The sequence below is a fragment of the Coffea arabica genome, chromosome 1e (assembly GCF_036785885.1).
Source record: "Coffea arabica cultivar ET-39 chromosome 1e, Coffea Arabica ET-39 HiFi, whole genome shotgun sequence".
Taxonomy (NCBI): Eukaryota; Viridiplantae; Streptophyta; class Magnoliopsida; order Gentianales; family Rubiaceae; genus Coffea; species Coffea arabica.
This window is the reverse complement of record NC_092311.1, coordinates 17,505,415-17,532,413: the sequence shown is the minus strand read 5'-3', so window position 1 is coordinate 17,532,413 and position 26,999 is coordinate 17,505,415. Positions and strand designations below refer to the sequence as shown.

Below are 26,999 nucleotides of genomic sequence, written 5' to 3'. Positions count from 1 at the left end.
AAATTCCAAAACCAAAGGAAAGCTAAGAAACAGGGTTACATTTCATCAGAAGGCCTCAACAACCAATTACGAAGAAATTCCAGCCAAAACAACCTATTACAGGCACAATTCTTACATTCGGGTAAAACCAGGACAGCAAGGTTAATTTCGACTTTTCTCTCTCTACGCTACTTCGATGGACCTGAAATTTTGTAGGAACCTCTAAAATATCATTCCCTACAAGTTTCATGTTTTAGGCCAAGGCCAATTGGGCCTCTAACTAGGAGTTATAAATTCGGGCAGAATGTTATTCATAAAAACCCTAACTTGTCAATTTTTCTTCCAAACAGAAATTGGTTGTAATTACCCACTTTTTCCACCTTCTAGAGTCATTATATACCATTTCCAATCATCATAGATAGCCACACAATCATGTTCATATTAAAACAGAAAAATCTCCAAAAATAATAAAACTTCATCACTTCAACCACAAATCAAGAAATAATCCATAATATTGCATCTCATACTACCACTAATCATGATTTAAGCATCAATTAAGGGAGGAGGGTGGTTCTTCACAACTCACCTTAGAAATAAGAGAGAGAGAGCAATTAGTCCTCTTAACTTGCCAAATAACTCCACACAACACCTCACTAACACTTCCTTAATGTTTTCTATGGAGCAAAAACAAATTTCAATGGTTGGTTTTGATGATTTGGAGCAAGCTTGAAGAGTTTTCTTCCTTGTGCTTAGAGAAAGAGAGAGAGAAAGAGAGAGCCGGCCACAATATGGAGGATTTTTGATGATTTTTGGTCATTTTTGATTTATTTAAGTCAAATGGTAAGACCATGAATAGTTTTCATAAAGTAAACCCACTCAAATGGTGACACTTGTCACCTTTATTAAATGCTTACCTAACTTGTCTCTCTTATACCAATCCACTTATCATCCCCTACTTATCTCTTAACACCCGGTAAATTAATTCCAGTATCCAAAACATAACCTAGTTGGCCGAATTTTTCCGAACTTTTCGCACTAGTGGGTCCCACGTCCGGTATACGCTCTTAATTTCTCAAAATCTATTCGATACTAGAAAAATAATCTAAAACTATATTTACTCATAAAAATTATCTAGAAAATTTTCCGGATACAGAAAGTGCAGAAAACAAGCCATTGAAGATAAGAAAACCTAGAAAGATAATAAAACCTAGAAAATGGATAAGTTACGGGTTCTCACACTCTCTCCCCCTTAAAGAAATTTCGCCCTCGAAATTTTCTTATCAACGGAATCTATCAAAATCTAAGGTACCCAACGAACCATACCTTCTACATCCTCAGACGAGTCAGGATCCTGATGGTGTTCTAAAGAGTACACCTGAGCCGGTACCCTGGATCCAGTCCCTTCCTTTTCCGACTGTCCAGGGTTAGTCTTAGTTGGTTGCGGGGTCCCTTTTCTTTTCGCAATCGAATTGGGCAGTCAGCAATCCGATGATCGGCACTTCCGCAGCGCAGACATTTTCCCTCTTTCTTCCAACAATTTGCCTCCGTATGATTTGGTCCTCCGCAATATCCGCAAGGACCACGGGTAACAGAGACCGGTCCCCCCTGAGAGACATCACGCAACACCCCTGGTTGTCGTGCTCCCCCGTTTCCCTTTCCCATCTTAGGGGGCGTACTTGTACCTTCTTGCTCAGAGCTACTCCTAGGAAAGCCCCTTTTCTTGGCTTGAAAGTTTTTCACTTGCAGCCTAGCATTTTCTACTCGTTGCGCCTTCTCTACGGCCTCGCTAAAAGCATTAATCTGGGCCACCGCGAGGTCCTTCTGAATCTCTACGTTCAAGCCCTGGATAAAACGCCTTATTCGCCGCTGCTCGGTCATGATCAGTTCAGGGGCAAATTTGGATAGGCGGGTGAACTGGCTCTCGTATTCCGCGACAGACTGGGCCCCTTGGCGAAGTCGGATAAACTCATCTTCCTTCCGCTCCTGGACTAGAGGAGGGAAGAATTTCGCGTTAAACTCCAGCATAAAATTCACCCAAATCCTGGGCGTCTGGTCCCGTTCCCATTTTTGCCGAATGACGTTCCACCAGGAACGGGCCGCCCCTTCCAACAGAAAAACGGCAAAAGTCACCTGCCGTTCTTCGGTATAGTGCAGGGCAGCGAAAATATCGACCATCTTTTCGAGCCACCTTTCGGCGACATCCGGATCGGGTCCCCCAATGAACTTGGGTGGAGCGAACTTCTGGAACCTCTCAAGTGCCCTATCGTCGCTTTCGACATGATTGCCCGGGTTTCCAGGATTAGGGTTTGGGTTTTGGCCTTGTTGCTGCACCACTTGTGCCAGCAGGTTGGTCATTTGCTGCATAGCGGCAGCTATCTGCACGTTGGGGTCAACTCTCGGTTCAGGGTTAGGTCCAGAGGAGGTTTCCCCAGTGCCCCTGTCCGGCGTAGGTTGCCTATTCCCGCGCCCACGCCCCCGTCCACTACGTGTGCCTTCCATTAAATCTAAGTCGATCTAGGTCACAAAATAAATATACTGTTAAAGGGCACCTAACCTTCCTTTTCGTAGCACTAAACAGGAACCAGTAAACAAGAACAATTAACTAAACAACTCCCTCGTAGAGCATGTAAACACATAACACATATACGGAGAACACATAACAGGATCAACAACTATACAGAACAGTCAGTCAGGTACATACAAAGTCATCCCATAAAACAAAAGGGTCCTCCAAAAGTACTATAGACAGACTAGGTCACGAGTACAAAAGAACTCACGAAAAACTTTCTTTCCCCCCCAGGGTTCCATCCAACATCCACGAGAACAACACCATCTATATCTTAATCAAAGTTGACCACGCTTAACCACACCCGAACAGACCATATGAAGTTCCATAGAATCGCCTTTTTAGTTCGCCTAAGTCCTTTCTAACCTAGCCTCTCATTGAGTTAGTAGCCGGGCACGAGAATCCCAAATAAGATAATTCACAACTCGAGCCGGCCGGTCCCAAGAGTAAATCATCCATATTAAAGATTCCTACCCGACATACATACCTAGCTTCCTCAAGTCCCATGATAACGATCCTTACACTTATAACATGCACAGTTCATAGCTTACGCTCCAAAAAGCACTTATACCTTTCGACGCTTTTCACGAAAGCAGGACCATAACACCACTTGGCCCCACGCTCACTCCGCGCAGAGACCACGCGAAGTGGCTCTGATACCTCCTGTGACAGCCCCACTTTCCCCTAAGGCGAACCAAAGGGATTAGCGGACTGCCTGCCCAGCTCTCGCCAGGACTAACGGTGCAGTTTAGAGCGGTCTATCGCGTTCCGGAACTTACAAACGCGCGTAAACAAGTCAAAATGGCAAAATAACCCAAAATAAAAACAATGAAATTCGGAGTCGGCCATGAATAGTAACCGACCCGTCAGAACCCAACCAAATATCAAGCAAACATTCACATCTTGAACTTTAGCAATTACAATCCAAAGTGTCATACAAGAGTTTTCAAAAGTTAATATATACACGGTTTGCCAAATCAAAAGAGAAAACGCCTCAAAAGTACATTTAGGGTTTCAAGCAATGAGCTATACAAAAGATATGTCCAACTAGCTCAATTCGGCAACCAATTGTCAAATCCAGTCCCAAAAGTATTTATTTTCCTGTAAGGAAAATAAAAAGGAACAGAAAGGGGTGAGCTTGCGCTCAATGAGGTACCAGACATATAGCAGAAAACTCATGACATTTCACATTTAACAAATCAGGTACACATGCCAGATGTAAAGTAAAGGAACCAATGATTCACATAGGAAGGATACAGGTGGCTCTCAGGAGCCAAATTCCCATTTGCGTCACCGAAGCTTGATCGAAATAATAGTTGACACTCCGTCAACGTTACAGAAGTAACCAATACCGTAGACTCCACTTTCTTCGATTCCTTCCACCTCACATACCCCCACCGGGCCCGAAATCCAAACACTTGCACTATGGTATTACTCGAGTATACCGGAATCAAGGGTCTCAATACCCAAAGATCCCAAAACAGACTACCGTGGTTCGTTATCTAATCGACCAGGCCCTTGCCGGCCCGACTTGAGTAACTAGCCACAGGTGTTGAGCTCAGAGGTCACAGAAAGGTCGTTGGATACCAGCCTCCAAACGACGTCCGAACAGATAAGATACAGATAACAGATTCAACTTTTACATAGTAAATTGGCATATGAACAGACAAGAGAACGAGTGTGATAAAGTACACCCTCGTCTCAACCAGAATAAACAGATAGTACATTCGATCATATCACAGATTGCATATACAGACCCCAAGTTAATCAACAAATAAGGGGAGTGGTACACTCACCGGTTCAAGTACAGATACCTCCCAAAAGAGAGCTTTAATCACCAAGAAATCCTAAAATAATCCAAGGAAAACAATTGAAGGTTCCACTTTAAAAAATCGAGTATATGTGAGGCTCGACTACCAGTTGTATGCCTCGCCAAATAATGATTAAAGCAAGGGTACAAAACATGAATTTTTGGAAACGAAAAGGTAACTTGAAGACCTGGCTCAAACAACCCAAAAGTCCTTCGCTCAAATCACAAGTAAATCCAACTAGCATTCAAGTAAAATTTCGGCAGCATATCCCTTGTGTTTACCCATTTTCCAGCCATCATGGCTTCATTATTTCCTCAAATCAGTCCCAACATCTCGTACAAAAATAATCTCATTCCCAAAAGCCGTTCACTAGGCTTAATGGCATTCAAGTACAAAATTTAGCTAGGAAATAACCGGATATGAAAGTCAAGCCCTAAACTATTCAAATAAACACAATAAGACTCGATTACAAGTCATAAACCAATTCTACATACTACCAAAACAGGGTTCCCTAAGCATACACAAACAATAGAGGAAACCAGAAAAATCCGGAAATGATTTAGCTTTAGCCCTGAAAAAAACAGTTTTTGTCCTCATTTTGTAGTAATGGTGTCAAAGGCACTACGAATATCGGATGAAGGTGAAAGACCCACCGTTTCGAAGCTAAGATATAGGGCTACAATATTGTAGAAGGTCACTCAACCCAGTTTCGGGTGTAACCAGGTCAAAAATGCAATCTACTACACCAGAACCGCAAAAGCAGATTCACAGAATGTATTCTAGTGTAAACAGTATAACTCAGCCTACCTAAGTCCAAATCCAGAAATTCCAAAACCAAAGGAAAGCTAAGAAACAGGGTTACATTTCATCAGAAGGCCTCAACAACCAATTACGAAGAAATTCCAGCCAAAACAACCTATTACAGGCACAATTCTTACATTCGGGTAAAACCAGGACAGCAAGGTTAATTTCGACTTTTCTCTCTCTACGCTACTTCGATGGACCTGAAATTTTGTAGGAACCTCTAAAATATCATTCCCTACAAGTTTCATGTTTTAGGCCAAGGCCAATTGGGCCTCTAACTAGGAGTTATAAATTCGGGCAGAATGTTATTCATAAAAACCCTAACTTGTCAATTTTTCTTCCAAACAGAAATTGGTTGTAATTACCCACTTTTTCCACCTTCTAGAGTCATTATATACCATTTCCAATCATCATAGATAGCCACACAATCATGTTCATATTAAAACAGAAAAATCTCCAAAAATAATAAAACTTCATCACTTCAACCACAAATCAAGAAATAATCCATAATATTGCATCTCATACTACCACTAATCATGATTTAAGCATCAATTAAGGGAGGAGGGTGGTTCTTCACAACTCACCTTAGAAATAAGAGAGAGAGAGCAATTAGTCCTCTTAACTTGCCAAATAACTCCACACAACACCTCACTAACACTTCCTTAATGTTTTCTATGGAGCAAAAACAAATTTCAATGGTTGGTTTTGATGATTTGGAGCAAGCTTGAAGAGTTTTCTTCCTTGTGCTTAGAGAAAGAGAGAGAGAAAGAGAGAGCCGGCCACAATATGGAGGATTTTTGATGATTTTTGGTCATTTTTGATTTATTTAAGTCAAATGGTAAGACCATGAATAGTTTTCATAAAGTAAACCCACTCAAATGGTGACACTTGTCACCTTTATTAAATGCTTACCTAACTTGTCTCTCTTATACCAATCCACTTATCATCCCCTACTTATCTCTTAACACCCGGTAAATTAATTCCAGTATCCAAAACATAACCTAGTTGGCCGAATTTTTCCGAACTTTTCGCACTAGTGGGTCCCACGTCCGGTATACGCTCTTAATTTCTCAAAATCTATTCGATACTAGAAAAATAATCTAAAACTATATTTACTCATAAAAATTATCTAGAAAATTTTCCGGATACAGAAAGTGCAGAAAACAAGCCATTGAAGATAAGAAAACCTAGAAAGATAATAAAACCTAGAAAATGGATAAGTTACGGGTTCTCACACTCTCTCCCCCTTAAAGAAATTTCGCCCTCGAAATTTTCTTATCAACGGAATCTATCAAAATCTAAGGTACCCAACGAACCATACCTTCTACATCCTCAGACGAGTCAGGATCCTGATGGTGTTCTAAAGAGTACACCTGAGCCGGTACCCTGGATCCAGTCCCTTCCTTTTCCGACTGTCCAGGGTTAGTCTTAGTTGGTTGCGGGGTCCCTTTTCTTTTCGCAATCGAATTGGGCAGTCAGCAATCCGATGATCGGCACTTCCGCAGCGCAGACATTTTCCCTCTTTCTTCCAACAATTTGCCTCCGTATGATTTGGTCCTCCGCAATATCCGCAAGGACCACGGGTAACAGAGACCGGTCCCCCCTGAGAGACATCACGCAACACCCCTGGTTGTCGTGCTCCCCCGTTTCCCTTTCCCATCTTAGGGGGCGTACTTGTACCTTCTTGCTCAGAGCTACTCCTAGGAAAGCCCCTTTTCTTGGCTTGAAAGTTTTTCACTTGCAGCCTAGCATTTTCTACTCGTTGCGCCTTCTCTACGGCCTCGCTAAAAGCATTAATCTGGGCCACCGCGAGGTCCTTCTGAATCTCTACGTTCAAGCCCTGGATAAAACGCCTTATTCGCCGCTGCTCGGTCATGATCAGTTCAGGGGCAAATTTGGATAGGCGGGTGAACTGGCTCTCGTATTCCGCGACAGACTGGGCCCCTTGGCGAAGTCGGATAAACTCATCTTCCTTCCGCTCCTGGACTAGAGGAGGGAAGAATTTCGCGTTAAACTCCAGCATAAAATTCACCCAAATCCTGGGCGTCTGGTCCCGTTCCCATTTTTGCCGAATGACGTTCCACCAGGAACGGGCCGCCCCTTCCAACAGAAAAACGGCAAAAGTCACCTGCCGTTCTTCGGTATAGTGCAGGGCAGCGAAAATATCGACCATCTTTTCGAGCCACCTTTCGGCGACATCCGGATCGGGTCCCCCAATGAACTTGGGTGGAGCGAACTTCTGGAACCTCTCAAGTGCCCTATCGTCGCTTTCGACATGATTGCCCGGGTTTCCAGGATTAGGGTTTGGGTTTTGGCCTTGTTGCTGCACCACTTGTGCCAGCAGGTTGGTCATTTGCTGCATAGCGGCAGCTATCTGCACGTTGGGGTCAACTCTCGGTTCAGGGTTAGGTCCAGAGGAGGTTTCCCCAGTGCCCCTGTCCGGCGTAGGTTGCCTATTCCCGCGCCCACGCCCCCGTCCACTACGTGTGCCTTCCATTAAATCTAAGTCGATCTAGGTCACAAAATAAATATACTGTTAAAGGGCACCTAACCTTCCTTTTCGTAGCACTAAACAGGAACCAGTAAACAAGAACAATTAACTAAACAACTCCCTCGTAGAGCATGTAAACACATAACACATATACGGAGAACACATAACAGGATCAACAACTATACAGAACAGTCAGTCAGGTACATACAAAGTCATCCCATAAAACAAAAGGGTCCTCCAAAAGTACTATAGACAGACTAGGTCACGAGTACAAAAGAACTCACGAAAAACTTTCTTTCCCCCCCAGGGTTCCATCCAACATCCACGAGAACAACACCATCTATATCTTAATCAAAGTTGACCACGCTTAACCACACCCGAACAGACCATATGAAGTTCCATAGAATCGCCTTTTTAGTTCGCCTAAGTCCTTTCTAACCTAGCCTCTCATTGAGTTAGTAGCCGGGCACGAGAATCCCAAATAAGATAATTCACAACTCGAGCCGGCCGGTCCCAAGAGTAAATCATCCATATTAAAGATTCCTACCCGACATACATACCTAGCTTCCTCAAGTCCCATGATAACGATCCTTACACTTATAACATGCACAGTTCATAGCTTACGCTCCAAAAAGCACTTATACCTTTCGACGCTTTTCACGAAAGCAGGACCATAACACCACTTGGCCCCACGCTCACTCCGCGCAGAGACCACGCGAAGTGGCTCTGATACCTCCTGTGACAGCCCCACTTTCCCCTAAGGCGAACCAAAGGGATTAGCGGACTGCCTGCCCAGCTCTCGCCAGGACTAACGGTGCAGTTTAGAGCGGTCTATCGCGTTCCGGAACTTACAAACGCGCGTAAACAAGTCAAAATGGCAAAATAACCCAAAATAAAAACAATGAAATTCGGAGTCGGCCATGAATAGTAACCGACCCGTCAGAACCCAACCAAATATCAAGCAAACATTCACATCTTGAACTTTAGCAATTACAATCCAAAGTGTCATACAAGAGTTTTCAAAAGTTAATATATACACGGTTTGCCAAATCAAAAGAGAAAACGCCTCAAAAGTACATTTAGGGTTTCAAGCAATGAGCTATACAAAAGATATGTCCAACTAGCTCAATTCGGCAACCAATTGTCAAATCCAGTCCCAAAAGTATTTATTTTCCTGTAAGGAAAATAAAAAGGAACAGAAAGGGGTGAGCTTGCGCTCAATGAGGTACCAGACATATAGCAGAAAACTCATGACATTTCACATTTAACAAATCAGGTACACATGCCAGATGTAAAGTAAAGGAACCAATGATTCACATAGGAAGGATACAGGTGGCTCTCAGGAGCCAAATTCCCATTTGCGTCACCGAAGCTTGATCGAAATAATAGTTGACACTCCGTCAACGTTACAGAAGTAACCAATACCGTAGACTCCACTTTCTTCGATTCCTTCCACCTCACATACCCCCACCGGGCCCGAAATCCAAACACTTGCACTATGGTATTACTCGAGTATACCGGAATCAAGGGTCTCAATACCCAAAGATCCCAAAACAGACTACCGTGGTTCGTTATCTAATCGACCAGGCCCTTGCCGGCCCGACTTGAGTAACTAGCCACAGGTGTTGAGCTCAGAGGTCACAGAAAGGTCGTTGGATACCAGCCTCCAAACGACGTCCGAACAGATAAGATACAGATAACAGATTCAACTTTTACATAGTAAATTGGCATATGAACAGACAAGAGAACGAGTGTGATAAAGTACACCCTCGTCTCAACCAGAATAAACAGATAGTACATTCGATCATATCACAGATTGCATATACAGACCCCAAGTTAATCAACAAATAAGGGGAGTGGTACACTCACCGGTTCAAGTACAGATACCTCCCAAAAGAGAGCTTTAATCACCAAGAAATCCTAAAATAATCCAAGGAAAACAATTGAAGGTTCCACTTTAAAAAATCGAGTATATGTGAGGCTCGACTACCAGTTGTATGCCTCGCCAAATAATGATTAAAGCAAGGGTACAAAACATGAATTTTTGGAAACGAAAAGGTAACTTGAAGACCTGGCTCAAACAACCCAAAAGTCCTTCGCTCAAATCACAAGTAAATCCAACTAGCATTCAAGTAAAATTTCGGCAGCATATCCCTTGTGTTTACCCATTTTCCAGCCATCATGGCTTCATTATTTCCTCAAATCAGTCCCAACATCTCGTACAAAAATAATCTCATTCCCAAAAGCCGTTCACTAGGCTTAATGGCATTCAAGTACAAAATTTAGCTAGGAAATAACCGGATATGAAAGTCAAGCCCTAAACTATTCAAATAAACACAATAAGACTCGATTACAAGTCATAAACCAATTCTACATACTACCAAAACAGGGTTCCCTAAGCATACACAAACAATAGAGGAAACCAGAAAAATCCGGAAATGATTTAGCTTTAGCCCTGAAAAAAACAGTTTTTGTCCTCATTTTGTAGTAATGGTGTCAAAGGCACTACGAATATCGGATGAAGGTGAAAGACCCACCGTTTCGAAGCTAAGATATAGGGCTACAATATTGTAGAAGGTCACTCAACCCAGTTTCGGGTGTAACCAGGTCAAAAATGCAATCTACTACACCAGAACCGCAAAAGCAGATTCACAGAATGTATTCTAGTGTAAACAGTATAACTCAGCCTACCTAAGTCCAAATCCAGAAATTCCAAAACCAAAGGAAAGCTAAGAAACAGGGTTACATTTCATCAGAAGGCCTCAACAACCAATTACGAAGAAATTCCAGCCAAAACAACCTATTACAGGCACAATTCTTACATTCGGGTAAAACCAGGACAGCAAGGTTAATTTCGACTTTGCTCTCTCTACGCTACTTCGATGGACCTGAAATTTTGTAGGAACCTCTAAAATATCATTCCCTACAAGTTTCATGTTTTAGGCCAAGGCCAATTGGGCCTCTAACTAGGAGTTATAGATTCGGGCAGAATGTTATTCATAAAAACCCTAACTTGTCAATTTTTCTTCCAAACAGAAATTGGTTGTAATTACCCACTTTTTCCACCTTCTAGAGTCATTATATACCATTTCCAATCATCATAGATAGCCACACAATCATGTTCATATTAAAACAGAAAAATCTCCAAAAATAATAAAACTTCATCACTTCAACCACAAATCAAGAAATAATCCATAATATTGCATCTCATACTACCACTAATCATGATTTAAGCATCAATTAAGGGAGGAGGGTGGTTCTTCACAACTCACCTTAGAAATAAGAGAGAGAGAGCAATTAGTCCTCTTAACTTGCCAAATAACTCCACAAAACACCTCACTAACACTTCCTTAATGTTTTCTATGGAGCAAAAACAAATTTCAATGGTTGGTTTTGATGATTTGGAGCAAGCTTGAAGAGTTTTCTTCCTTGTGCTTAGAGAAAGAGAGAGAGAAAGAGAGAGCCGGCCACAATATGGAGGATTTTTGATGATTTTTGGTCATTTTTGATTTATTTAAGTCAAATGGTAAGACCATGAATAGTTTTCATAAAGTAAACCCACTCAAATGGTGACACTTGTCACCTTTATTAAATGCTTACCTAACTTGTCTCTCTTATACCAATCCACTTATCATCCCCTACTTATCTCTTAACACCCGGTAAATTAATTCCAGTATCCAAAACATAACCTAGTTGGCCGAATTTTTCCGAACTTTTCGCACTAGTGGGTCCCACGTCCGGTATACGCTCTTAATTTCTCAAAATCTATTCGATACTAGAAAAATAATCTAAAACTATATTTACTCATAAAAATTATCTAGAAAATTTTCCGGATACAGAAAGTGCAGAAAACAAGCCATTGAAGATAAGAAAACCTAGAAAGATAATAAAACCTAGAAAATGGATAAGTTACGGGTTCTCACACTCTCTCCCCCTTAAAGAAATTTCGCCCTCGAAATTTTCTTATCAACGGAATCTATCAAAATCTAAGGTACCCAACGAACCGTACCTTCTACATCCTCAGACGAGTCAGGATCCTGATGGTGTTCTAAAGAGTACACCTGAGCCGGTACCCTGGATCCAGTCCCTTCCTTTTCCGACTGTCCAGGGTTAGTCTTAGTTGGTTGCGGGGTCCCTTTTCTTTTCGCAATCGAATTGGGCAGTCAGCAATCCGATGATCGGCACTTCCGCAGCGCAGACATTTTCCCTCTTTCTTCCAACAATTTGCCTCCGTATGATTTGGTCCTCCGCAATATCCGCAAGGACCACGGGTAACAGAGACCGGTCCCCCCTGAGAGACATCACGCAACACCCCTGGTTGTCGTGCTCCCCCGTTTCCCTTTCCCATCTTAGGGGGCGTACTTGTACCTTCTTGCTCAGAGCTACTCCTAGGAAAGCCCCTTTTCTTGGCTTGAAAGTTTTTCACTTGCAGCCTAGCATTTTCTACTCGTTGCGCCTTCTCTACGGCCTCGCTAAAAGCATTAATCTGGGCCACCGCGAGGTCCTTCTGAATCTCTACGTTCAAGCCCTGGATAAAACGCCTTATTCGCCGCTGCTCGGTCATGATCAGTTCAGGGGCAAATTTGGATAGGCGGGTGAACTGGCTCTCGTATTCCGCGACAGACTGGGCCCCTTGGCGAAGTCGGATAAACTCATCTTCCTTCCGCTCCTGGACTAGAGGAGGGAAGAATTTCGCGTTAAACTCCAGCATAAAATTCACCCAAATCCTGGGCGTCTGGTCCCGTTCCCATTTTTGCCGAATGACGTTCCACCAGGAACGGGCCGCCCCTTCCAACAGAAAAACGGCAAAAGTCACCTGCCGTTCTTCGGTATAGTGCAGGGCAGCGAAAATATCGACCATCTTTTCGAGCCACCTTTCGGCGACATCCGGATCGGGTCCCCCAATGAACTTGGGTGGAGCGAACTTCTGGAACCTCTCAAGTGCCCTATCGTCGCTTTCGACATGATTGCCCGGGTTTCCAGGATTAGGGTTTGGGTTTTGGCCTTGTTGCTGCACCACTTGTGCCAGCAGGTTGGTCATTTGCTGCATAGCGGCAGCTATCTGCACGTTGGGGTCAACTCTCGGTTCAGGGTTAGGTCCAGAGGAGGTTTCCCCAGTGCCCCTGTCCGGCGTAGGTTGCCTATTCCCGCGCCCACGCCCCCGTCCACTACGTGTGCCTTCCATTAAATCTAAGTCGATCTAGGTCACAAAATAAATATACTGTTAAAGGGCACCTAACCTTCCTTTTCGTAGCACTAAACAGGAACCAGTAAACAAGAACAATTAACTAAACAACTCCCTCGTAGAGCATGTAAACACATAACACATATACGGAGAACACATAACAGGATCAACAACTATACAGAACAGTCAGTCAGGTACATACAAAGTCATCCCATAAAACAAAAGGGTCCTCCAAAAGTACTATAGACAGACTAGGTCACGAGTACAAAAGAACTCACGAAAAACTTTCTTTCCCCCCCAGGGTTCCATCCAACATCCACGAGAACAACACCATCTATATCTTAATCAAAGTTGACCACGCTTAACCACACCCGAACAGACCATATGAAGTTCCATAGAATCGCCTTTTTAGTTCGCCTAAGTCCTTTCTAACCTAGCCTCTCATTGAGTTAGTAGCCGGGCACGAGAATCCCAAATAAGATAATTCACAACTCGAGCCGGCCGGTCCCAAGAGTAAATCATCCATATTAAAGATTCCTACCCGACATACATACCTAGCTTCCTCAAGTCCCATGATAACGATCCTTACACTTATAACATGCACAGTTCATAGCTTACGCTCCAAAAAGCACTTATACCTTTCGACGCTTTTCACGAAAGCAGGACCATAACACCACTTGGCCCCAAGCTCACTCCGCGCAGAGACCACGCGAAGTGGCTCTGATACCACCTGTGACAGCCCCACTTTCCCCTAAGGCGAACCAAAGGGATTAGCGGACTGCCTGCCCAGCTCTCGCCAGGACTAACGGTGCAGTTTAGAGCGGTCTATCGCGTTCCGGAACTTACAAACGCGCGTAAACAAGTCAAAATGGCAAAATAACCCAAAATAAAAACAATGAAATTCGGAGTCGGCCATGAATAGTAACCGACCCGTCAGAACCCAACCAAATATCAAGCAAACATTCACATCTTGAACTTTAGCAATTACAATCCAAAGTGTCATACAAGAGTTTTCAAAAGTTAATATATACACGGTTTGCCAAATCAAAAGAGAAAACGCCCCAAAAGTACATTTAGGGTTTCAAGCAATGAGCTATACAAAAGATATGTCCAACTAGCTCAATTCGGCAACCAATTGTCAAATCCAGTCCCAAAAGTATTTATTTTCCTGTAAGGAAAACAAAAAGGAACAGAAAGGGGTGAGCTTGCGCTCAATGAGGTACCAGACATATAGCAGAAAACTCATGACATTTCACATTTAACAAATCAGGTACACATGCCAGATGTAAAGTAAAGGAACCAATGATTCACATAGGAAGGATACAGGTGGCTCTCAGGAGCCAAATTCCCATTTGCGTCACCGAAGCTTGATCGAAATAATAGTTGACACTCCGTCAACGTTACAGAAGTAACCAATACCGTAGACTCCACTTTCTTCGATTCCTTCCACCTCACATACCCCACCGGGCCCGAAATCCAAACACTTGCACTATGGTATTACTCGAGTATACCGGAATCAAGGGTCTCAATACCCAAAGATCCCAAAACAGACTACCGTGGTTCGTTATCTAATCGACCAGGCCCTTGCCGGCCCGACTTGAGTAACTAGCCACAGGTGTTGAGCTCAGAGGTCACAGAAAGGTCGTTGGATACAAGCTTCCAAACGACGTCAGAACAGATACAGATCCAGATACAGATAACAGATACAGATACAGATAGCAGATTCAGATACGCGTTCAAAATTGGCATATGAACAGACAAGAGAACGAGTGTGATGCGTAAATTAGGGTTTAGGTCGAGTGCGATCAAGTACACCCTCGCCTAGGTACCCTTTTCATACATATCGAAACACATAAGCAACTAACACATAAGAGCGGCCTGAATACTTACACAACGAACAAAAGAGCAAAAGTACGAAATTCGTGCCGCGAGGAGTAGCTAGTAGGCCCCACCGGCTCCACCTAGCTCACCAACGTCTGAAATTGAAGATTGTGTCACAATATATCACAAACGGCTAGTAACATACTTAAAACAAGTAAAATGGCAAAATCGGCACATGCAAGTGCGGAAACGGCAAAACGGGCGCACGCGCCCGCGCGGAACGACAAACGGAAATGGCCAAATCTGTCTTCTCAAACCGTTTTGATCAAAAGTTAGGTTAGGAATGTCGGATCAAGGTACATGAGGTACCGTTACGAAGCTAAGAGGAAGGGCTACAATTTTCATGAAGACACCTAAATCCGGATCTGAACAGAAATAGGTCGAAAGTATGGAAAATCGTTCCAGAAATTCGCACTCTAGAGTAACGAACAGGGTATGTTTACTGGACCATAACTCCCAGCTCACAAATCTAAATCATGAAATTCCAAAGGCATTAGAAAGCTGAGACATAAGGCTAAAACTTTGATGTTTTGACCAAGACCTGAATCCATTCAGAACAGAACGAAAATTGAGTGCCAAAGTACCCGTCAGAACTGTCCAAATCAAAGGCAGTTCTGACGATCAATCTTGTTTCGGTCATAACGGAAGCTACGGAACTCGGATTTCGACGCACTTTATACCGTTTCGAAGCTAAAACCAAGATATACATTTATTATGAAGGAGTTGACACCCATATCATACGGGATCAAAACGGAAAAATGCACGGTCAGAAGCTGAAATTCAAAACGTACACAATTTCAGGGTACAAAACAGGTGCGAGTGTTTTGGTTATAACTCGAGCTACACAGATCCGTTTGACCGGAAATTTTGCAGATATATTCAGGAATTAAGATGCTACAATGTTGAAGAAGGCTACTCAGTCCAGTTTCTATTGCAACCAGGTAAAAAATGCAAGATACTACACCGGAATCACAAAAACAGATTCACAGAACGTATTCTAGCGGAAACATCATAAATCTGGTTACCTAAGTCCAAATCTAGAAATTCCAAAACCAGATGAAAGCTAAGAAACAGGGCTACATTTCATCATAAGACCTAAACAACCAATTCGGAAGCAATTCCAGCCAAAACAACCAATTACAGGCGCAATTCTTACATTCGGGTAAAACCAGGACAGCAATAGTAATTTCGACTTTTCTCATTCTACACTACTCCGATTGACCTGAAATTTTGTAGGCACCTCTAAAATGTCATTCCCTACAACTTTCATGTTTTAATAAAAGGCCAATTAGGCCTCTAACTAGGAGCTAAAAATTCAGGCAGAATGTTCCTTCACAAAACCTAATTTTCTGATATTTCTTTCAAAACAGAAATTGATTGCAATTGTCCACTTTTTCCATCTTCTAGAATCATTATATACCATTTCCAATCATCATAGATAGCCACACAATCATGCTTATATTAAAACAGAAAAATCCCCAAAAATAATAAAACTTCATCACTTCAACCACAAATCAAGAAATAATCCATAAAAGTGCATCTTATACCACCACCAATCATGAATTGAACATCATTAGAGGAAGGAGAGGGGTCCTTCACAACTCACCTTAGCAATACAAGAGATAGAGCAACTAGCCACCTTAGCTTTCCAAACAACTCCACAAAACACCTCAAGACCACTTAGCAAAGAGATTTTATGGAATGATTTGGAGTTTTATTGGTTGGATTGCAAGATTTGTGCAAGAAATGGAAGTTGAAATTGATAGCTTTTCTTTCTTTTCCTTTGAGAGAGAGCCGGCTATGAAGCTTTAGAAATAAGGATGATTTTTGGCAATTTTTTGATTTATTTGGTAAAATAGTGAATAGTGTAGTCAAAGTCCAAGACTTAATCTTATGGTGACACTTGTCACCTTTTGGTTCAAAACTTATCTTTTTGTCTCTCTAATACAAATATCTTAACACCTTGTACAATAATATCACTTAATACAAATTTCCAACAAGTTGTCAAAAATATAATGCATTTACTGCACTAGCGGGTCCCACGTCCAAAATAGGCTTTTAATTTCTCAAAAACTAACCGATACTAGAAAAATCATTTTAAAACTATCTTTGCTCATAAACTTTATCTGGGAAATTTTTCTAATAAAGAAAATGTAGAAAAGGCGGGCGATTAAAAAAATAAACCCTAGAAATTTCTTTCGGGGCGTCACATCCACTTTAAAAAATCGAGTATATGTGAGGCTCGACTACCAGTCGTATGCCTCGCCAAATAATTACTAAAGCAAGGGTGCAAAACATGATGTTTGGAAACGAAAAGGTAACATGAAGACCTAGGCTCAAACAACCCAAAAGCCCTTCGCTCAAATCACAAGTAAATCCAACTAGCCTTCAAGTAAAATTTCGGCAGCATATCCCTTGTGTTTACCTATTTTCCAGCCATCATGGCTTCATTATTTCCTCAAATCAGTCCCAACATCTCGTACAAAAATAATCTCATTCCCAAAAGCCGTTCACTAGGCTTAATGGCATTCAAGTACAACATTTAGCTAGGAAATGACTGGATATGAAAGTCAAGCCCTAAACTATTCAAATAAACACAATAAGACTCGATTACAAGTCATAAACCAATGCCAAATACTACCAAAATAGGGTTCCATAAGCATACATAAGCAATAGAGGAAACCAGAAAAATCCGGAAATGGAACTAGCTTTAACCCTGAAAAAAATAGTTTTTGACGTCATTTTACGGTAATGCACCAAAGGCACTACGATTATCGGATGAAGGTCCAAGACCCACCGTTTCGAAGCTAAGAGATAGGGATACAATATTACAGAAGGTCACTCAACCCCGTTTCGAGTGTAACCAGGTCAAAAATGCAAGATACTACACCAGAATCACAAAAACAGATTCACAGAACGCATTCTAGCGGAAACATCATAAATCAGGCTATCCAAGTCCAAATCCAGAAATTCCAAAACCATATGAAATATAAGAAACAGGGTTACATTTCATCAGAAGGCCTCAACAACCAATTCGGAAGCATTCCTAACCAAAATAACCAATTACAGAAGCAATTCTCCAATTCGGGTAAAACCAGAACAGCAAGGGTAATTTCAGTTTTTCTCAAGCTACGCTACTCCGATTGACCTGAAACTTTGTAGGCCCCTCTAAAATATCATTACCTACAACTTTCATGTTTTAAGCCAAGGCCAATTCGGCCTCTAACTAGGAGCTACAAAACCGGGCAGAATGTTATCATCATAAACCCTAACTTTCCAAGATTTCTTCCAAAACAGAAATTGTTTGCAATTAAACACATTTTCCACCTCATAGAGTCCTTAAACATCATTTCCAATCATCATATATAGCCACACAATCATGTTCATATTAAAACAGAAAAATCCCCAAAAATTATAAAACTTCATCAATTCAACCACAAATCAAGAAATAATCCATAAATTGGCATCTCATACTACCACTAAGCATGATTTAAGCATCGATAAAGGGAGGAGAGTGGTTCTTCACAACTCACCTTAGAAACAAGAGAGAGAGAGCAACAAGTCTTCTTAGCTTTCCAAACAACTCCACCAAACCCCACACAAACACTCACTTAAGGTTTTCTATGGAACAAAAGTAAGAGTAAGTGGTTGATTAGTTGAATTTGAGCAAGATGGAGGCAAGAATTTGAAGAGTTTTCTTTCTTTCTTTCTTGGAGGAGAGGGTCGGCTATGAAGAGCAAATTTTGAGTGAATTTGTGGTCAATTTTGAGTTATTTTAACCAAATGGTAAAAGTGGGAATAGTAGTCAAAAAGTGCCACCAATGTCCAAGTGACACTTGTCACTCTATTAATGCATCTCTATCCCTTTGTTCCCTCTCACATCAATCCAAATTGCAACCTCTACGTATCTCTTAACACCCGATAAATTAATTCCAGTATCCAAAACTTACCCTAGTTGGCCGAATTTTACCGAACTTTTCGCCCTAGCGGGTCCCACGTCCGGTATATGCTCTTAATTTCTCAAAACCTAACCGATACTAGAAAACTCATCTAAAAACTATATTTACTCATAAAAATTATCTAAAAAATTTTCCGGATACAGAAAGTGTAGAAAACAAGCCATTGAATATAATAAAACCCTAAAATGGAAAAATTACGGGCTCTCACATTTAGCCATTGCACTATTATGATTTTCTCTCTAGATAGATTTTGGTAGTGGCATGAGTGGAGAGATTTTGGAGGAAAAGCATTAAGCTTCCATCTTTCTTGAAGGTACAAGGTAACTTTGGCAATAAACTTTCCTCTACCCCAATATATGCAAACTAGTGGTTTAGGGTTTCAATTTCGGTAGTTTCATGAAAAAAATTTCATGGTTTGAAGTTGTGTTGTGAAATTTCAGTTTTATGGTAATTTTCTGCCCATAATGATACTTAAGTATTGGCCATGGTTTGGTAGCTTTGCTATGTGAAATATCTAGCTTTATATGCTAGTTTGACTTGCCTAAAGAAAATTCCAATTTGTGAGTAGGAATTTCAGCTCAGGGTTTCATTTTCTAACTTGAGTAGGTAACGGTCACATGCTTGATTTAGTGAATTGTTGGCTTAGTATATATCTACTTGAGTTGAAGCTGTTTTGTGGGAAGAATGAAACCTTGAATTGGCTGAAAAAAAAATTAGTAAACACAAGGGAAGTGCCGCTGAAAATTTGTCCGCAGGGAACCTTTGGTAGTTTTAGAAAACCTGTTTTATCTTGATGAAGAAAATCAGAATTGAGTTTTGTTTATTGTGTTTAAAACTAGATTCAGAGTACTATCAACTGTGAAAATTTCAACATTGTTCTCAATTCCCTTGAATATCTGTTATTTTCAAAATTGACTGAAATTGCATACCTGTTCTATCTTTTATTGGGTGAAACAACAAATTTAGGTTAGAATTTGACTGACTTGTGGATAGGATTTTACAATGGTACCTTCTAGAAAGTTGTAACAATTTGAATCTATTTTCTGATGGTATAAAGGTTATAAATTTTGGACCTAAGAATTTAGCGATATGATTTTCAAATAGGATCACGTAAAACTGGAAAATTTCTATTTTTCTAGGGTCATTCCTACATACATTCTCAACTTTAGGATTGGAGTTGGTAAACTATTTTAAGGTTGGTTTATGAATAGAATTGAGGCTTAAATGAAAGGAAAATGAGTTCTTCAAATCATTTTAGGTCAGACAATTTACAACTCTGTATTTTGAACGTCTTCTCTACTTTCTCCAAACGTTTGACTATAAGTGATAATCTTCTGCTCTAAATGACTTTTGCAACATTGATTGGTAAGTACATGAGGATTACTCCTCGATTGGAACAAGCAAGTATTATATTTTGATGGGTTATACAAGTATAAAACTTGTAAATTGATGCATGTTCTAATAAAGTTTTGGAACCTCAATTTCTACATAATATGGCTTTGTATTGCAAGTCTTTTACTAAAGCATGTGATCACAGGACTCGAGAGAGTTAAAAAGGACTTTCACGCAAAATATCCTGAACTATTCAGTAATCAAAGTGAGAATTTCGAGGACGAAATTCTTTAAGGGGGAGAGAATGTGAGAACCCTCACTTTAAAATATAATTTCTCTAAACTACATGCCTTGCCTTAAGATTTAAACCATTGATTATATGCCCTAGCATTGTATTTTACATGTATTACAACAATTCCCTTGTATTGACCCTCACTTAAAAACACAATTTTTCCTTATTTACATGCCTTATTCTAAGACTTAGATCACTTATAATATGCTCTTACCTTATATTCCCTATGTGTTATAATAATTTCCATGCATTACATTTCATTTCCTTTGATTTGAAGTAAAACGTTTTTTTCTTGAGTTAGTTTCATTTTTCTACCACTTACATTTTTCCAAGGGGTTTTTATTTATGGTAGGGACTTTATGTGAGAGGTTGGTGGGGTTAAATAGGTATTGGCATATTTGGAAGGGTTGAAATATCACTAGTCAAAGAATGAAGAGAAATTGTGGACAAGAAGAGGCCGTGTGGCAAAACCCTAGTCAAGTATCTTGTTGACTAAGAGTTGAGAGACAAATTTAAATTAGACTTGGCCTTTTTCTTCCTCCTTATGGTTGAAATTGTTGAGGCTTGGTAAGGGAGAGAGAGAACTCCATAGTCTTGCCTTCCAACCCTAGTTGAGTAAGAGTAAACACCAAAGGAGAAAGATCTAGGACTGGTGAGAAATTTTACTCCAACATAGGTGCTTGATTCAAGCTTGAAGTCTTCATTTTGGTGGGTTGACTTGGTGGTTCAAGCATCTTACAAGAGAGGTAAGTACACTTTAAAAGATAATTTTATGGTGTTTTAACATGTGCCTTAAGCTTTTGGGCAAACTACAAGTTGATTTGGTTGAATTTGAGGTTGATCTCTTGGATCAAAACAAGTAGTAGATGAGTTGGGTTGGCATGTCTTCCAAGTGTTTGATGAAATGTTTGCATGAGTTGGGTTAGCATGCCTACCAAGTGTTTGATGAAATGTTTGCACTTTGTTCATAGTTGTTTATGAGGTATTAACATGTTTTAAACCTCTTTTGAGTACAATTTAACACTTGGTATGTGGGTTAAGTTAAAATCATGCAAGGATGAAGGTTGAACAAACATGGAAAAGTATGGACTGTTTTCGGGTTCCTTTCATTATTGGATTGTTATGGTTCCCTTAATCATGTTTATGTGTTACACCTTGAACTCCTATGGTCCTAGGTGACTTGACTTCTTGAATATAAACATTTGAGGACTGATTTGGGTGAATTTGGATCAAAACCAATGAAGTTAGCACCTAGAACTAGAATAGTTTGGAATAAGGTCAAGACTGATCCAGAGTTGGAAAAATAGCCAACTTGTCTGAGCTACTGTTTTTGATAGGGGACGAACCACGGTGTGAGCTTGGTACCTTGGAAAGCCCTTTGAGTCTAGTTTCCAACGCCACTGACGGCACCTAATTCCGACTTTTTTACAGTGAGTTATGACTGTTTTACTGAGACTGCTTGGGCAAGACTGTTCAACCCATGAAGAACTCTTAAGCTCAAATGAAACTTCTCTTTTGGCCAAGTTTCTTGTACTTGTTAAACTTGTTTCTCATGAACTTTTACTGTATTTTGGGCCAACTTTACATGATAAATTGTATGACTTTAACCACTTACTTGGTCTCTTAATGAGCCTACATTTGAGTGGAAATGAACCTTGAATGTTAACGATTTCACTCGTTGCCCTAGGATTGGGAAACGAAGGTGGTCGTAACCAGGCCACTTGACGTTTGATTACTACTTTGCTTGTCAGGTGAGTGTTCCACTACCTGCTACCACTTGTTATGTGATATACTTGCATACTTGAAATGCCTGATTTGTTACTGTTTAAACCAACACTGTTTTGATAAAATGGGGGCGAGTGTGTACTTTATCACACTCGATCTCCCTTGTTTACACTGGAGCTCTATATAATGTTATTATCAGATGTGATATCTCCATGAATGCCTGTGATTGAGTTGTTTGGGCGATATCCCATCAACTACTGCTACTGTTTGGGTACCCAACCTCATAGATGAGTCGGTTGTATCGAGCCAGCAAGGGCTTGGTCGAGAAGGCCGATAAACCTTGAGGACTGTTTACTGTACACTGGAAATCGGTATACTCGAGTATTACCAAACTACTGTTTATGGAGTGTGGGCCTGGTAGGGGGTTGATTGGTAGACGAAAATTGGTGAAAGTGGTGTTCTACGGACCCTATATACTATGCATACAAGTGTTGACGGAGTGTCAACAGGAGGCAATTATGATCAAGCTCAAGTGGATCTTTGGCTTTTGAAAGCCACCCGTATCCTTGAATTGAACTGTGATTAAACTGTTATTCTACTGTACGGTGTTTATTTGGTTATTTTGTGACCTTATGTGGCTATGTGTTTATTTGCTTTATTTGGAACCTTACTGGGTTTTAGCTCACCCCACTCCCTTTGTTTTCCTTAACAGATCGGGAAGGGACTTGATCAAGAGCTTTCTTAGCTTTATTTTACTTGTACTTGTGTTTTGAGGTTGTAACTTTTGTTTAAGCAGACTGGTAAGCTTGTATCCGTAAGTTCGACTTCTGCTATGTAATTTTGAGTGTAGAGTGGTAGTAGACAATTAGTTATCTAAATACTAAGCCTGAACGTTGGATTAGTGATTATGTTTCAATCAGGGTTTCATTCCCTTGCTTGGAAGATATCTCGTCTGTTTCATTTGTGTTATTAGTACTTTGAACGACTGAGTTCCGGCGAGAGTTGGGCAGGCAGCCCGCTGATACCCTAGGGTTCGCCCTAGGGAGAGGTGGGGCTGTCACACCTTCGTGATGATATCCTTAGTGTGTGAATGATTTATTAAGCTTCAATAATTCATTTTCTTTGATTTCTCTTGCGAGTTAAATTACTAGTGCATGTTTCGTCTCCGTAGTCCTGGCAAGAGTTGGGCAGACGGTCCGGCGAACCCTTTGGTTCGCCTTAGGGTACGGTGGGGCCGTCACACGATACGTAAAATCAAGACATAAACAATGTGCATGAAGCCTCAGAACCAACTTAACAACAAAAGAAAGTAAGCACAACCAACATCACTCAAGAACAGGGGAAAAAGAGAAAAAGAGTACTTAAGATAAGATTAATTACATATCCCACCAAACAACAAAAATGCAGCCAAGGGAATAAAACATTTAACTTAAAGAGCAGTGAGGCAAAGCTGCTAAACAATTTTGTGTGGTTTTTTCCTCTTCTTTAGATTTTTTGCCTAGTCAATTCCTTCCCACAACTCTCAACCTCTTTGCCCTTGTTGGTACACAATAATCCAGCCCACCATACCAACACCACTCCTTCTTTTCTTTCTTTACACCACCACACAAATGAAACCCACAATGCTAAAGAAATTTACCCAAAAATGCTATAGAAAGCATAACTAGGGTAAGAAACTTTAGGAAAACTAGACAAATGATGGAGAAGAAGAGAATTTACCCAAAAATTGAATGTTGGGTTAATAAAATTTGAGGGAAACTGATTATTGAGCAAGAAAAGAGAAATTTACCACTTTACAGCAAATGCGTTTAGGAGAGATATCAAAATTAGTAGCCCAATAAGGAGAGAGAGGTCTTTTTTTTGACAATATACATTTAATTTTTGACTTTGTAAACTGAGAGAGAAGAAACAGCAACCTCAGCAAGAGCAAAGAGTAGCAAAATCGATAGGTGAGGGGCATTGCGGCAGCAGACAGCATTGAAACACAATTAAAATGGCGGACAAGGTGGTAACTATTCGAACCAGGAAGTCTATGACTAATCGGCTTCTTTCCAAGAAGTAATTCGTGATCGATGTTCTGCATCCGGGGCGACCTAATGTTTGCAAGGCTCAGTTCAAGGACTCGAATGCCATTTTTGTCTTCAAATTTGGGACGCATTTTGGGAGAGGCAAGTCAACTAGGTTTGGATTGATATATGATTCTGTTGAAAATGTGAAGAAATATGAACCCAAGTACTGGCTTATCAGGAATGGCCTGGATACAAAGGTGGAGAAATCTAGGAAACAGCTCAAAGAAAGGAAGAATGGAGCCAAAAAGATCCGTGGTGTAAATAAGACAAAAGCTGGTGACATTGCCAAAGCTGGAAAGAAGAAATAAATTTCTTAGGAGTTTTAGGGATTCTTGAGTTGCTGAAAGTGGTGATGTTTTTGCGGCAATCTTGTTTTGTCATTTGTAACCTTTAGATTTAATTTTTCTACTTCTTTGCGCTTTCACTCCCAGGCAAAGACATTCACATGTTCAAATCCTGATCTCAATCTATATTTAGTTTTAACTTTAGAAAAATACTAAAAAAAAGAATAGGAGAAAATTTTGTTAGTTTTGCCTAATAGTAGTGTATTTTTTTAGATGTTTTATATTGAAGAATCATGAATGTTATGTGTTAAACTTGCATGAAGTTATAGTATACGTATTAATTTGTAAGAGAAATATGTATTAGCTCTGACTTTTAAAAACTCAACATTAAATTTGCAAGGAATTGTAGTAATTAGTAATCCTGATTTCATTAATTAACTTATATTACACAACTAATTCCGCTTTCATCAAAATGAGTTTGTACTTGACGAGTTTCAACATTAGACCAATTAGATGTCAAGGGGGCATTGATAGTGCCCATGTGACGGCCCCACCTTCTCCTAAGGCGAACCAAAGGGTTCGGCGGACCGCCTGCCCATCTCTCGCCAGGAGTCACTCACTCATAGCTCAAGAAAAATAACGTACATTCATAGAAAATAAATAACACATCCACTTCAACTTAATATATACATTGATGCTCAAATCCAAATACAAAGCTTCTACACACCAAAATACTTCAAAGTGATTACAATTCGAGTACAATCAAACCCTAGTCGGGTACTAGCGTGAGTACAAATTCAAAAGTCAAAACAACTAGACTACGCTAGTCTGTACACATCTCACGCCTCGCTCGTACCCCCTGTAAGGAAAACAATGACGTGGAATGAGCTAAAAGCCTAGTAAGGTTCCAAATAGCAAATCGACCATTGTTTACTAATACAAGTGTCAATATAGCAAAGTAATGAGCATGAAAAGTTCATAAAAGTGGGCAATAACACTTCAAGTAGCAAATCTCAAAATAAGCGAGTGTAAAGTTTTTTCTTTTAAGACGAAACAATAACACGATAAGTACTAAGGTTACTTCTGTAACGTTGACGGAGTGTCAACTATTATTTCGATCAAGCTTCGGTGACGCAAATGGGAATTTGGCTCCTGAGAGCCACCTGTATCCTTCCTATGTGAATCATTGGTTCCTTTACTTTACATCTGGCATGTGTACCTGATTTGTTAAATGTGAAATGTCATGAGTTTTCTGCTATATGTCTGGTACCTCATTGAGCGCAAGCTCACCCCTTTCTGTTCCTTTTTATTTTCCTTACAGGAAAATAAATACTTTTGGGACTGGATTTGACAATTGGTTGCCGAATTGAGCTAGTTGGACATATCTTTTGTATAGCTCATTGCTTGAAACCCTAAATGTACTTTTGAGGCGTTTTCTCTTTTGATTTGGCAAACCGTGTATATATTAACTTTTGAAAACTCTTGTATGACACTTTGGATTGTAATTGCTAAAGTTCAAGATGTGAATGTTTGCTTGATATTTGGTTGGGTTCTGACGGGTCGGTTACTATTCATGGCCGACTCCGAATTTCATTGTTTTTATTTTGGGTTATTTTGCCATTTTGACTTGTTTACGCGCGTTTGTAAGTTCCGGAACGCGATAGACCGCTCTAAACTGCACCGTTAGTCCTGGCGAGAGCTGCGCAGGCAGTCCGCTAATCCCTTTGGTTCGCCTTAGGGGAAAGTGGGGCTGTCACAGGTGGTATCAGAGCCACTTCGCGTGGTCTCTGCGCGGAGTGAGCTTGGGGCCAAGTGGTGTTATGGTCCTGCTTTCGTGAAAAGCGTCGAAAGGTATAAGTGCTTTTTGGAGCGTAAGCTATGAACTGTGCATGTTATAAGTGTAAGGATCGTTATCATGGGACTTGAGGAAGCTAGGTATGTATGTCGGGTAGGAATCTTTAATATGGATGATTTACTCTTGGGACCGGCCGGCTCGAGTTGTGAATTATCTTATTTGGGATTCTCGTGCCCGGCTACTAACTCAATGAGAGCCTAGGTTAGAAAGGACTTAGGCGAACTAAAAAGGCGATTCTATGGAACTTCATATGGTCTGTTCGGGTGTGGTTAAGCGTGATCAACTTTGATTAAGATATAGATGGTGTTGTTCTCGTGGATGTTGGATGGAACCCTGGGGGGGAAAGAAAGTTTTTCGTGAGTTCTTTTGTACTCGTGACCTAGTCTGTCTATAGTACTTTTGGAGGACCCTTTTGTTTTATGGGATGACTTTGTATGTACCTGACTGACTGTTCTGTATAGTTGTTGATCCTGTTATGTGTTCTCCGTATATGTGTTATGTGTTTACATGCTCTACGAGGGAGTTGTTTAGTTAATTGTTCTTGTTTACTGGTTCCTGTTTAGTGCTACGAGGACCTCGCGGTGGCCCAGATTAATGCTTTTAGCGAGGCCGTAGAGAAGGCGCAACGAGTAGAAAATGCTAGGCTGCAAGTGAAAAACTTTCAAGCCAAGAAAAGGGGCTTTCCTAGGAGTAGCTCTGAGCAAGAAGGTACAAGTACGCCCCCTAAGATGGGAAAGGGAAACGGGGGAGCACGACAACCAGGGGT

The 26,999-nt window shown here is 40.8% G+C and overlaps 1 pseudogene; it reads left to right on the top strand.

The window, feature by feature from the left end:
- Window positions 1-24,018: 24,018 nt before the first annotated feature.
- On the top strand, window positions 24,019-24,559 carry LOC113710960 (small ribosomal subunit protein eS24z-like; annotated as a pseudogene).
- Window positions 24,560-26,999: the final 2,440 nt, after the last annotated feature.